The sequence below is a fragment of the Etheostoma cragini genome, chromosome 20 (genome assembly GCF_013103735.1).
Source record: "Etheostoma cragini isolate CJK2018 chromosome 20, CSU_Ecrag_1.0, whole genome shotgun sequence".
NCBI classification, from domain to species: Eukaryota; Metazoa; Chordata; class Actinopteri; order Perciformes; family Percidae; genus Etheostoma; species Etheostoma cragini.
Genome location: NC_048426.1, coordinates 11898773 through 11914124, shown reverse-complemented (window position 1 = coordinate 11914124; position 15352 = coordinate 11898773).

The window sequence follows — 15352 nt, the reverse complement described above, 5'->3', positions numbered from 1 at the left end:
TGAAATTGCTGTCACTTCCTCAGTGATTTGGCTCCTCATTTCTTCTTTTTTCTGCAGTCTGAGTCTCATTACAACAGCGGAAATACGTATGATTATCAGACAGGTTACAGGGGACATTGAATCTCCTTCAATGAGGCCCTTAGATAGTTGGACAAATGCAACATTACGCATGAGTACAAAACACCTTGGCTCCGGAGAGATGCTTTTACTGCCAAACAATGACAGCATGCACACCACAGTACAGGTGCACTTGGATAATGCATCACTCTCCTTACTGTCATCATACTGAGAATAAAATACTTTCTCTTTTTAGCCTGAATACCCCTGTAACAATCTAGGAATAGTGGCTGGAAATGGAGAACACATTTCTCTCTTTCATATACTGTATACCAAATAGAAGGTAGAATAGAGATGATCCAACGCCGACTGACTGGTGGCATACCATGCGTTTCCCTTGCACTACACTGAGGGCATTGCTCTGTACCCTTGGCCTCCTGGGTGTCGGCACAACTTCAAGCACCTTCAGCTCCGGCTTTCATGCTTTTGCCCAAGAATATTCTCGAATAAGAAAAATTTGAGGGGAAAACTGTTAAAAGGATTTCCAGTTCCTGCACAAATGAGCAATTAAAGAGTCTAATGCTAGCAAAATGATGGCGTTAATGGTAAAAGACTCATGAACACTTTGAAGGCAATGAGTCACTTAATTGCTACATATTGATCTCATGGTTCACCCACGATTATTAATGTCATATTATATCAGTTCTGTTGCCTGCTGTCTTGTTAATGGTTATGGTTAATCAATTTTTAAACATGAACTGAGCCACCTCTTTTTGCTTTCTCTTGCGCTGATGTTACATCAACTTGAAAGTTAACTCGGAGCAGAAAAGGGTGTTGTTTTTTTAATTAATGGACTTTTTTAGCCTCTCTCGGCACAAACTGCTCCTCCAGCACCAAAGTGGAGACCAAACTTCCTTTTGATTTTCTGCTGCAACACTTCCCTTAATCTCTGGCCCTTTAAACCCCAAAAAGCACCATCATGCTTTAAATACGACTGGATGGTTCTCAGGCTTTTTGATGATCCTATAAAATGTTAAAAGAAGTAAATAAGAGTGCTTCATTGTCTTATAGTATATTCTGTCAAGAGTGTCTAATGAAGGAGTTGCAGGTGATACTGCTCTAAGTGGTAATGAGTATTAAACCTCAAGCATCCTCAGCTAGAACCTGGATCTCAAATTTTGCCATAATGGTATGTTATTAAAGGAGGAACATTTCAGTATTGATAGTATAATGGCTTTTAGTTGTTTTAATCATGTTTAAAGCACAATAGCCCAGCATTACCACTGTTAAAATTGTCCAATCACATCACAATACTGCAACAAAGCAGTCCCCGGCATTTGTGGCTGCACAAACAGCAGCCATGAACACTAATTGTTATCCGCATGAGGCAGAGTGATGATATTTGTGGAATTGCCATCTGCTCAGAAGCGAGCCTATGTGTAGAGATGTTAACTAAATTTCATTAATGGAGATCGTTATCTCCATAGCAACTGTAGCCTCTCATTGTCAGGACAGCACTAAGGTTATGAAGGAAACCGATGGACAAGACTGATAGTTTGCAAGAGAAAGGGAGCAGTCTAAGAGAAAGATCGAGACAAGAGAATTAGGGATGCCACGTTCACCTGATGCCAGTTTTTCCTGTCTTGTTACCATGGGAACAGGAGGAGGATATGATCACTAGATGGGCGTGTTGCACCTTGCTGAGGACTTGCATCACCAGGATATAACAAATAGATCACCTTTTCACCTTGAAAGGAAGAAAAAAGTGTGTAAAATCCAAAATTGACCCAGACACAGATCAAAGCTTAAATACAGACTATATGAAATATAGCAGAAAAAACCTGCCATGCCGCTCTGTGGGTTCTGAGGAAAATGTAAATCTCCAGAGTGTTAGTCACAGCACAAAGTGTGCACAAAATGTCTGGTTAGCAGTGATTTAATGCTTTGCTTCCTCCAAGTTGAGAAACGGATTACATGAGCACTCTTGTGCACAGACAGTCGGTTTTCAGATAGGTTAGCGTGTGTGTGTAGTATGTGTGCCTTTTGTTTAGATTTCAGTGCTTCCTGTGTGCGGCCTGTGTGGGAGTCTCCATTCAAAGGTGAATGAATGTTAAAGTGTTTCTGTTCAACTGCTCTCCAATGCCTTTTGCAGACCTATGTAAAAAACCCAAGGCAAAGAGCAAAATCGCACAGGCGGGGGCGAGAGCTGATAGCCAGGCACTGAAGTAAACAAATACCAGAACTGAAGGTAACTATGCCACAACACTTGCTGACTGAATCTAGTCATCTATATATTGGTTTTCCCCAGGCACAGTTAAACACAACCCTTTGCCACAAACAATCACTGACGCTACATTTTTTCGATTTATGTAACGGACTGGTCAAGGTCTGTTTGTTGAAAAATATAATCAAACTTTTAATGCATTAACATCATTCTTCCTCTGTCTATATAGCTGCCACCCCTTTAGGTGTGGTTTGTTTATGTGAAACTTGTTCCTGTGCCTTGGAGGTGCTCTACTGCCATTGCCATGTCCATATGTTAGCCTCTGAATATAAAAGAGCTTAATGGTGTTATTATAGCGCCTTGTGTCTTCTCCCCCACTCCTAGTCTTCCAACTTATTACCAGTCTGTATCCCTGCTTCAACACACATAAATAGTATTAAAGGACAGCAGAGTGGGAGGACAGCAGGCAGGCGGAGAGGAAAGACCTGAGCTAACACAACAATAGCAGGATGCCTGCAATGATATTTAAAACGAGGCTCACTCATCCAACCTTTTTCATGCGTGACTCATCTTGAATGATAATCTGACGCCTACTCTTACACAGATTATAAAAGAAGTCATCCCAAGAAATCCATAATGTTGTCTAGCTGTACGATTAACACCATTTGTTTGCATTTAAAATTCAGGAAGAGAACAAAATATGTAGAAAAAGAGAATCTATAAACTGGTACTGTTCAACCAAATAGTATAGTATTAAGAATCAAAATGATGATAGAACATCTCAGAAAATGGCATACTTCTACACACATTGAAACAGCTTCCCTTTAATATCTTCACCAAGCTATTCAAACTCTACTTGTCGGGGCCTTAAGGTGCAATCAGTAATCTGTACAGTATTTGATTGTCTCTTTGCACAAATTGACCATAATTTATCAGCGGGGTTTCTCAAGTGTTGCTCATCACTGTCACTCATCAGATAAGTGTTTTGTGTCTTCTGAGATTTCCAGCCTTCCTAACAGGGAGACCTGGGCAGGCTTTTTGGGATTCCTTTCTGGTGCATGGATGCTGTCTTCATGCGCAGGCAGTCATACTCACATACTACTGTACATCTTTCTTCAGTGGCTGAAATTATGCATTGTACAGATTAAACAGACAAGATACAACATTTTAATTGTTGAGCTTTAAAGAGGTTGGTAGGCAGATGTTTTTTTTTACCTTTGGACCGAGTCAGGTTAGCTGTTTCCCTCTGTATACAATATTAAAGTGCTCATATTATGCTCATTTTTAGGTACCTAATTGTATTTAGATGTTATATCAGAATAGGTTAACATGGTTTAATTTTCCAAAAACCCTATATTTTTGTTGTAGTGCACATTGCGGCAGCTCCTCTTTTCACCCTGTGTGTTGAGCTCTGTTTTAGCTGCAGAGTATACTTTTTTGGGAGTTACACATGTGCATTAGCTAGGTAAGGACTACTACCCAGTCAGAAGCAGAGGTTGGGGGCATTACACACTAGCAGACGAGCATTATAACGTGTGTTACAAAGTGAAACACGTTTGTCACAGAAGTAAAGGCTGGACTACAATAAAGCTGTTTGGAGCAGTTTATGAACAGTGTTTTCTATTGGAGATGGTAACTCCCTTTGGGGTGGACGTTTTTAGGTTTTAAATCTATTGCATGCACAAAAAGATGTATAACACAATAAACGGATGGGAAAAAGTAAAAAAGCATCATTTGAGCACTTTAACACCATTTTTACGTTGCTTTTGTGCATTTTATGATTATCAGCTGCCACTGTAAACCTCTCTTACAAAGGAGTCTCTGGTGAGCTGGACAGCAGGAGGAATTTAATTGTATGACTAATGATAACTAGTGGAATCTCACCTGTCAGCAGAAACCTGTGGCTGCCAGCCCAAGGTTGAGAATTGTTGATTTCTGCTCGCTCTCACTCACTACATTCCCTTGCTATGAATTATTCACATGCACAGTCACAGCTGAAAAGAGGCCAGAGCAAAAGGAGATGAGCTCAGCCACTTATGTCAAGCTACTGTATAGAAAACATTCTATTCTGTATTTTGTGTTTTTTGAGCCTATTCTACCAAATCTACAACATACTCATGAATGACATGATCTCCGGTTCAGACAGATTGCATTCTTGACTTTCCTAAAAAATCTTCCATCAATTTCTGTTTCACACAGTGAGAGTGTAATAATGAGAGAGTTTCAGTGCTCCTCCAACTGTAACCAACATGGTGGACCTAATTTCCCCACTAGTTTTCCCCACCTCCCATGATGCATAAATAATGCTTGGATTCCATGATTATGTAGTTGATGACCGTAGTAAGGACAGCGGACAAGACCCACATTATCTCACTTTCTCCCTCACTACGAAAACCACAAAGAAAGGTAATTAATTGGCTGGTTTAACGTTAGCTAGTAAGCAAGAACCTTTAACTTCAAGACTTGCTTGACTCAAAGCATGGACTTGACTTGACTTGTTGGTGTCTCACCACAGTGACTTGAGACTCGCTTGTGACTTGCACGTGTGACTTCCTCCCACCTCTGAAGTTAAGGTCTTTGCGGTTAAGTTTAGCAAGGTTAAGGTTAAGCAAGAGGTGATCGTCATGGGGCGACGAGAGATCAGTTTAGTTACCAAAATGACCACTTAATGTTTGACAAGCATTTGTGGTTTGGATTAAAACACTGGTCCCCTTAAGTAGCACTTCCAGGACACAAACAGACATTTCCTGGGTGAAAGTCTTGTGTTTTCCCCTTCACTTCTAAGACACAAACTCCACTCCCCTGCTTAAAAAGCCCTGTGTTTTAGGACCCACCGAACCACCCCCACTCACTCCCAATGCAGACTGTAGCAAGGTATATAGCGGCAGTCAATGTGGTGCATAAAGTAATAAATACGTGGAATTCAGATGAATTACAGTGCACTGCTTTTCTTGGCAATATATATGAATGGTTCATGAGAACAGCCTGCATTGACACAACAGATTTAGTGCCTTTTAGCAAGTCCTTGCATGTTGACTTTGCATTTAATGATGAATGTGAGCGCAGCCAGAAGAAAGCTGCCATCTGTCAGCAATATCAAAGAGATATTATCTGCAACTGAGAACACTCCTGCAGTAAAACCCTCAGATTATCTTACTCAAACTTCAAAATGTTGAAATGCGAGACAAACCACCACTGTAAACCGTCAAGTTTAGGCTTTTCTTGGCACAAATGCTCGAGGCTAATATCATTTGTAATTTCTATGAGAAAATTCACACAGTGTGCCGCCAAAGCAGAGACTTGAGGTGACCCTGAGCCGAAGTGACACTGAGAGAGAGAGACATACACAGACACAGACACACAAAAAGTAAAGTCTTGCTCTTCCTTTTCTGCTTTTATCACTTCGCCTGTCTGTATATAATTTTCTGTAGGTCAGAAGGAGGAAGCAGTTGTTCCATAACACGGCACAGGAAAGTAATATTGATGGAAAAATGATGAAAAGAAGGAGATCAATGGGAGAGTTGGGCATTTTTAAGATTTATTTTTTATTAGTGATGACATGGTGAAATTGCATCCGAATCCCTCAAAGGGCCACAACATAATTGTATCTTGTAACTTTATTCAGTAACATGAGCACTTTTTGGTCATTGCAAAATAACTTAAAAGTATCTGGTCAAATAATATTATTCAACCTGAACATTGGATTGAATGTTTTCCCTCTCAACACAGCTCTAGTAAAGTAGTTTAAAGTACTGTATATAGTAAGATATACTGCCACTAAAATGTTACCAAGAAAGTAGTAAATACGCTAGTAAACGTCCAGTAGTAAAAAGATTAGAATACTGTAGATAAAGAGAGTGTAAACATCTGTCTTATGACAAGAAATAATATCTGCCAATCTACAATAGGGCTGCAACTATCAGTTATTTTCTCAGTTGATCACGTAGTCAATAAACAATCAGAAAAAAAGTCTATCCCATGTTTTTCATTGTCACATCTTTGAATGTCTTTTTCTGATCAACAAAACTCAAAGATATTCAATTTTTAATGAAATATAACAGCAAATCGTCACAAATGTAGTTCAGTGTAAACTCTTTCAGGAAGACCTGACTTTTAATCAATGCTCTCCTCAGGTAATTCAGATGTTATCCTAATAAATGTACATCTTATCATGCTTTGTATATATGTCGCATACTGCAACTAGTTTCTCCTGATTGAAATGAAAAGCAGGAACCATAACATATTATACTTGTTTCCTAGTTCTCATTGTCTTCTAAAGTCAGCTCTAATTGACAACAATAAAAAAACTATTTTTAAATTTTTTTGTCAACATAAAAAGCAATGTAGTGCAAATACAAACTATGACATACTCCCTGTTACACTATGCCGCTGAACTGCTAAACTTGTAAGTCAGACAAAGAAGGGCAATATCAGAAAGGCATTATTAACATCAACCACTGTTAGAAGCTAAAGGGAACACTACATATCTATGTAGCAACTGTTACGGACCATTTAAAGTGGCTATACCCGTTTTCCCTTTTAGCTGTTAGTTGTTTTTAATTTAATTTCCTTATTTTCTGCAATGGTCCTGCCCCACCATCAGCCATTACTACAGCAGATAACTTCTAAAATAACATTAAAATACATTTAGGCCTATCAAAAGAAATCTCCTACTTCCTTTAACCTAGCTCAAAAGGCTGGATACTAACACAGGCTTTCTGGTGTTACAAAGAAATCTGTGACCCATCAGAATGTGTTACTGTAGCACCGTCTACCTGCCGCAAATCGTTCTGTTATTACTTGGGAAAAATTGAACCCGGGGAGAGGCCTATCTAAAAACTATGTGAATATATAGCGTTCTTTTCACTGTCACACCTGATTTCAACAATTCAACAATTTCTAAATCCTTTTTAGGGTTATTTCCGTAAATTCTTCTTCTCTTCCTCTCTTCAACCAGATGCCCGGTACCTTCCACTTTATTTCTGTTGGAATTTCTGAAATTTGCATGTTAAATCCAGACAGCTAGCTAGACTATCCGTCCAACCTGAGTTTTTGACTAAAAAAACTTTTGAACGTGCAAATGTTCCACCCAAAACAAGTACTTTCCCAAGGCTATTTTCCAGCGGCACCGGGGCTCCATGTGGCACTTAGCGCCGCCATCCTGACAATTGTGATTAGTTTAAAGAAATGCCAATAAACAAGAGCACGTTTTTCTCCCATCCCGGACTGGACTAGCCAGATCCTCCTCTGCAGAGCTGTGGAGGCTAGTCTGGCAAAGTAATACCAATACCAGCATGAAAGCAAGAAGAATACAAAGTTTATCACAGCAGCTACACACTGAACCACCCACACTTCCTTCAATTGCAATTCTGTATTCCTCTCATAACCCTATACTTCACTATATGATTAATGTGATTGTCTTTTATATGACAGCTGAAGATGAAAGAGTGACAGCTCCCGCCAAAGTAGAACATTATAATGATCTTTAATGAGCTTGTCATTTTCTTTGTCCTGTCGATGTCTTATGACTAGGATGAAAAGACTTGTTTGATTGACATGTAACTCAATTATAATCCTCATAAAGTCAATCTGTTGCATAGAAACGGCAAGCTTTGTGTGCCCAGAACTCCCTGTCAACTCAAATGGATAAAGTCGGAGAGATACTTGTGTGAAAGGAAAGGTGTTAAGGTTAAATGTATGTGGGGGGCTGTATCCCAATCATTAAACTCACAGTAAAGAAAAGATTGTGACTTTTCTTAATTAAATAAAAATAGTGATTGTTATAATAGATATTCGTAATCATTTTTGAAAGTTTACAAAAATGAGTGTAACCTCTGTGTAACTGCTACAGTGTGACATGTTATGTACGCTGTAGGGTGAGAGGATTTGGTCATTACAACCACACACAAACCTGGCCCCTTCAGGGCAGAAATAACATCCAACAAACTGACACCCAAATTAGATTGCGACTGTCTTGTTTTTTGTTTTCGAATGCAACAAAATTCAGCTGTCAACCAAAATAGACAAATTATCATACTTACTGCTTTTCTCCACCACATGCAAGTATGTGTGTTCAATTTGCAACTGATTGTTTTGATAATGTGGCTGTGGAGGAGAAAAGATATCTTATTAGTTGTAAGCCTCAGGAAAATGAGATATCTGATTAGTGTGTCCTCGTAGTCATGGAGAAAGAATCCTGCATGACTTATGAGTGGTCACGGGTAACGTTCTACAGAGTGTTAGATCTGGAAGTGAACCTGAGAAATGACAAAAAGTCAGTCAACAGATTATCAGTAAAGTTACCCCAAATCAAACCTGTGAAGTTTGAACGCCATTAGGCTTTGTTAATGTGAGTCATCGGTGAAAGTGTATTCACAATCATGGCATTAAGCTTTAAAGATTCAAAGCAGGTTTGCTCAACACATTGTAAATAGATTCCACGCAGAACAGTGTTAAAAATAAGGGATCCAGAAGACTGGTTGCTTAGAAACGCATGCATTCAATTATATCCAAATGCAGCTGCTTTTCAGCTTCCCTGTTGTATCTGTGTGATCAAGTGTCACAACTGTGACTCTCTGCACAATTCATAAGAATTGTAATCCAGGGAGAGCAATGTGAAATAAATGTCTTAATTTTCTTCCTTTTTCACTGACGTGATGTTGTGATAGTAGGCTACAAAAATAGTTTGATGTCACACGGGCTTCCAGGCTCTGGTGGAGCTCTTTAGGTTTATCCACTTAAAATTTGCTATTATCCTCAGAAAATCAGGCTGTTTCATATTTTGCCGCTCCCATATAACTCCTCATATTTACCTACATAAGTCCTAACTGAAAATGTTGGAGATTACTGGCATCAGGCTGCCACATCCTTGCATACCGTGAAGGACCAATTGCCTCCCTCAAGGACCTTTCAGCTTAGAGATTCATCAAAGTCTCGATATGCACACAAAGCTCTTTTAAGGAAAGGTTAGAGTTCTTTCTGCGTCCTTAATTTCCTTAGAGTTGAGGGGGGTGATTGATGATCTGCAGCAGTAAATCACACAGATTCATCAGTTTATTCCTTGTTCTTCAACCTAGTTTGCAAGTTGGAAACCTCCACCCTGAAGGCAGAGTGGAAGACAACACTTTAACATCTTAATCACACCATCAGTGACACTAGTCAAAAAACTTAGTGTGTCCCTGTTTAAAAAAGGGAAAGCCTAGACCTCCGTATCTATTTGCACTACTGTCATGAGCTGTGTCATGGCTCTGGCCCCAGTCTTTGTCAGGCACAGCTACCCCTTCAGAGGCCATCCAGGGTGTTCACAAATTGTCCATCACTCTCACAATTCATTGCTGAAGGAAACGTTTATATATTTGTTTTCTGATCATCTCTTTAAGCTTCTGCTGTTGAATGCAGGAAAGGACGGATATGCAGAAAGAAAGGATGGCAGACCCCCCTCTGGCTGGGAGCTTTATTGTCCACAGTCAGATGTACTGGTGTGTGTGGTGCTTGCTAATTAGCTAACATTAACATTATAACATGCTAAACTTAAAGGAGAATTATGGTTGTAGCCCTGTTGTTTGTAAATTTGTAGTGCTGTCAAAAGAGAGAAAAATGAATACTATCGGTGCTGCCTACACCGTGTTATCCTCCAGCTGGCACAAAACATGTTTTTAGCCATACATTGACTGACGGAAAAAGTACAGCTAAGAGGCCTTTAATTTAAAAGGACTGACTCAGCAATAACTAAAGCTGTAATATACATTTCCAGTCCAGCAAATATTCCAGCAGAGCTCTAAAATACAAACATCTATGATTCTCAGCAAAAGGACCTGAAAATTAAAGCTGCACCTCTAAATAAGCTGCTCCTCTACAATTATTCTGATGTTTCCAACAGCTTTTTATAGTACAGCTGTCAAAATATGACATGCAATTTCCATAAAATGCCCATCGACATAATTACACAGATGTCTCCCAGTGAATGTTTCTATTGGCTCTAAATCAATTTGCACCCAACCAACTTGTTTTTGGTGAGTACGTGAGTCTGTTTATTTAATAGGTATGATGTTCTCATGTTGTGGAAGGTAATGATGTAGATAAATAACATGATTGTATTAATGTACAGCCATGCATTAACTTATAATGTTAAGAAGACCAGAGAACATTTGAAGTAGTATTTATTGTCACACTGTTTTCATAATAAGAGACACATTATAGAAACATGAATATCAATGTGATATCAGTTCACACGCCATTTCTTCCAACTACAATGCTTGTTGTGGTCTCTGTAGCCAAGGGCTATGATTTGATATAATATAATGAAGACTCAAACCTTTTATCTCAAAATATAACCCGCCATAATTCTCATTCTACAAATGTCCTTATGATCTACACAATTAGCTATGGACTTCACTTAAGATTTGTCCATGTGTGCACAGAGCGGGTACAGCGAATACCTCCTAGTCAGAAAGAGATAATTGGCCCCACTGTCGCTGTGTGCCATATGTATCCGCCAAGAGGCTCGGTTGTAGCCATGGTAACAGAGTTGCATTGATATCCCAAGTTTGTTTGAGGAAACCTACATCAATCGAAGCATCCAGCTTCTAGATCCCTCTTTCTCTCCGTGTGTCTGCAACCCCCACTCCCCTAAAAGTTTGCCTTATTGTGTCCATCCATTTTTTTCTATTTGTATATTAATGAAAAATAAACTCTTGGAGATAGTTTGGCACAACAAAAAAATGCAGTACGTTTTACAATTTTAGATGAAACCTAGATAATGATTTGACCTATGCATGTTTCACTGGCTGTGGAGCATGAGGTCACTTCTGAGAAAAATCCTCTGACGCCAAATCAAGATTAGTCTCAGTTACAGCCACTCTCTCCAGCACTGAGGCGATTAAAGTTACTGCTCTTCATCTCCCTTAAATAAAATACAAAGTAAGAATACTAATGTACTTGTGGTGATAATTGTATGCAAATGATTAACACCTCTGAAATTAAAAGAACAATTTAATTAGGGAATATTTTGATTCAGGTTTGAGGTCTCTCTCTCTCTCTATCTGTACAATGTTTGTAAAAGCATCCTGGTTCTTTCTGCTGTATACTACCACTGTTACTAATAACAACACAGCACAACACTGTCAACTCAGGTGTTTGTTCATTTGTGGGCCATCTGGAGAAACAGCAAGCTGCAGTTTGATCCACTGTCTTGGTGAATAACGATGCTATCACTTAAAATTAATAACAAGAAATTTGTGGAAAACTGACTGGATACACAGCAACATCTCTAACCCCAGATGTCTTATTTACTACTTAAAAATGCTATCATTGTCACTTCACTGTTTGATGTGGAACAGCAATTTGTATTAGTTTTCAAAACATACCAAAGTAACAATGTATACTACACACCCAGCATAACTTGCTTTTTATTAGTGGAATATACTGCTTTTTATTTTACAACTGTAACACAGACTCAGTTACTTAGCCCCAAACTAATTTGTTTCCTCTTGAAGATTTAAATATCGAGAAATTTGTCTTAAATATATAGTGTTTGATTTAAAAAAAAACAGCCTAGGTATCTTCCAAAACAGTCATTTTTAGAAAATTACTACTTTAGCTGCAGAGTAATACACATTTGGTTCACTAATGAGCATGTGATGAGAGCAGAATGAGGACCCAAAAGCAGAGAAGGGCGGGCAGGCAGGCAGGCAGGCAGGAGTGTCCAAGGCTTTATTTTTAACAACTAAACAAAAGTAAATCGAACTCAGGATGCACTAGAAAAAAAAACAAGTCCCAAAAACAAAAATTTCACAAAGCTCCAGGGGGGAAAAATAAGGGCAAAAACACACAGCAAAGGCAGGTAAGAACTCAAGGGGATAACAGACCCCAGGAACAGGAACAGGAAACATTACCTTTACGAGGTAATGAGGGACAGGTGATACATTAGGTGAATCACATTAGGGCGGGGCAGGAAAATCAGACAGGCAAGACCAAACAAAGTCTAGACTTCAAAATTAAACAGGAAACTGTACATACAGACACACACAGGACAGACTACCACACAAGACCGGGAAGAAAACTAAGACACAAACATGAGTAGACTAGACAGGACCGAAAAAAAACAAAGTAGGAGAAAAAGAAACCAAAGCAAACACCCAAACCATAGCAGAGCAGCTACAGCACCAGGACATTGTGTTTGTTTGTTGATTGTGCTGTTGGAACATGAAGTAGGCTGCATCATAAAAAATAAATAAAGTACAAGTACCTCAAATTGAACTGAAGAACAGTACTTAAGCAAATTTACAGTCAACCACTGTCCCTGTGTATCTGTACTCTAGAAGAAACTCTCAAATCATTTTCAGAATACATGTTGCTGCGTTGTAGTGTTGTATCTTTTATCATAAAAAAAACTAATTTTACTCTTTTTTTGTTGGAATTACAAACCTTTGTAACTATTTATCATGTGACAATGCAAAGCAAATTCCACTCTTTAGGGCACTAGAGAAGTTACATGGTACATTATTTGATTTATGGGGAAATTCCTTTCAAGCTTGTATTATATATACCATTGTAATCTCAAAAGATAGTTTATGAGGAGCTCCAAGCAGATCAATATAAAACTGTGGAAAAAAGAACTACATATGTTTTGTGGGCTGTAAAGAACTACTTCTTATTTTTTGGGTAAGATAAACAACAGTGATAAGTGCAATTTCACAACAGCTACTGCTTTACTATCATTTATCCCATTTAGTCTCATAGTGCAAATACTTATTATAGTAAGTCCCTTTAAGGTGGTTAGTGTAATTAAAAAGATAATTTCCTGTTTCCCTTGGTGTGTATTTCAGTCTCTGTTGTTGTGCCAGAAGAAACCAGATGCCCTTCGATTTCATGTACAAACTGGATTTTGGCATCAACCATTTGAAATCCACCCAACTGCCATTAAAAACGTTTAGATTAAAGACTATAACGTCCAAAATGTATTTGTGGAGTTCCTAATTGAGTCAAACTTGTGATCTTTAAACACAAGAGAGTCTTAGCATTGGACACCTGTTTTGAATTGGAATATTGAAATATGCATACTAAAATTGCTCTGCATTGCATTCTCAAGATTCACTTTCTCTTAGGTAGGGTTGGATATATACATTTGTGATCCATACAAATATAAAGCACCTCCCTTAATACCTGTTGGCTGATGTTGTGAACAGGAAAACTTCTCTGATATTTTTTAATGAACCAAACCTTGCCTTGAATTATTTTCTTATGCATAGAATTTTTACCAGACAATTTTTTCTTTTGAAAAATGAGGCCCTACTGCACTTTATGGCTTGTGCAGACTAATGAAAATATCCTTAGTCTCTCCCACATGCATTCAGACTGAACACTGTTGCTGTGCAAAGAAGAAACAATCGGTCTTCTTTAGATTCTCGTCACTGCGTTATCATTTCCATCTCTGCCCTACTTGTTTCTGTCATGTGAATGATTTCCTTATTGATATTCATGAATCCTGTTCAGACATAAGTGAACTATTACCAGCTGTACAAGACAGCACTAAACACTAATAACAGCAAATATTTCTGTTTTTCACATTTATATTTCCATCTTCTGCGGGTTGCACTTTATTACCAGAAAGATACATTTTTTTGGAGCAGCAGATTTACCCTCCTACAGTGCCTTTTAACAAATGTACACTTGTATAAACACATACACCTTCACCTGAAGAATTAGTGTAGATCTTTGCACATTTTAAGCCTATACTGTCACTTTCTGCAGTTAAATCACACACACACACCTGCAGGTGAATAGCAGGTAGTTGCAGTTCAGAATTCCCCATGTTTTAACATGGCCATTATTTGAAATGGGTAAACCATCTCAGAACAGCATGTGTATATAAGCAGCTATAATGATACAAGGGATCAATTAATATAACATCCAGCATATCCAATTTGTCCTTTGGAGCATCCAGGCAGCCATAACCAATCACTCAAAACACCAACACAACAGGTTGTAACATTCAAAGTCTGCTCCTGTTTTTTTCTGTCAAAATCTGTTCTTATAAATTGGGAGTCAAACCTATTACCACTAATGGTTAATCTTGATATTGGCAGTAATACAGTTATCACAACAAACATGTACAATAGGATAAAGAAAATAAGGCTCTGCACAGAAAATTTAGATTGAAAAGATTTAAAAGCATCTCACTAAGTGAACTCTAAAAGACTACAAAACCACGTGGGGTTTAATTTAAAAAAACACCAGTGACGTTTTTGAAACAGTTTGATTATTAAGCTGGGGCATGACTGTGTCATCAAACAATATTTTGCACCCATCTGAATGTGTCTGTGTCAACAAGTGTTGGAACGCAGGTGAATAATTCTTCATTATAAAATACAGCAGCTGAAAAAACTGCATCTAATAACTGTTGTTTTACTGTGTGTGACCACTGGAGTGCACTGTTGCATATGTAAACATTTTACGATGTGTAATTGAATTGACAAATGAAGCTCGGCACATGTGCATAGAATTTATGAGTGTGAGCACACATGCATGTCTGTGAGCATGTACATATAGGTGTGTGCAATAGTTGATGTGTTTCATGTTAGTCTGACCTGTAAGCCAGCATCCAAAGCTTTATCCAAAACTTACTGTCTTTTTGCACCGCCACAGATCTCCCTTCAAATTGGAAATGAAAAATATTGCTTGTCATGGCTGTCAGATTCCCTATCCTTGGTCAGACAGTGATGCTGACATTTCCTATAAGTGTCTGTTTTATTGCCTTGGCATTTAGAGGGAGCTCTTTACAGATCTCTCCAGCACATGGCTGGATGGGAAAGAAGATGGATCCAGATCACAATCACTGTTTCCAAGACAACATCAATGTTGACAATGGGGTAAACGGGGGGATCTGCCATTTGTTTGAGTGCTCATTAATAAGAAGATAAAAAACAGCATGTAGGTACTGAATGTAAGTGGTTAAAATCACATTAAATTTGAATAAGTGAGTGTTGCTGCAGTTGGCTGTTTTTCTTCTCATGCAGAGTTGAGCAGACAGACTTGCAAGTATGAATGTGCACAAATTTAAGTACGTTTGCA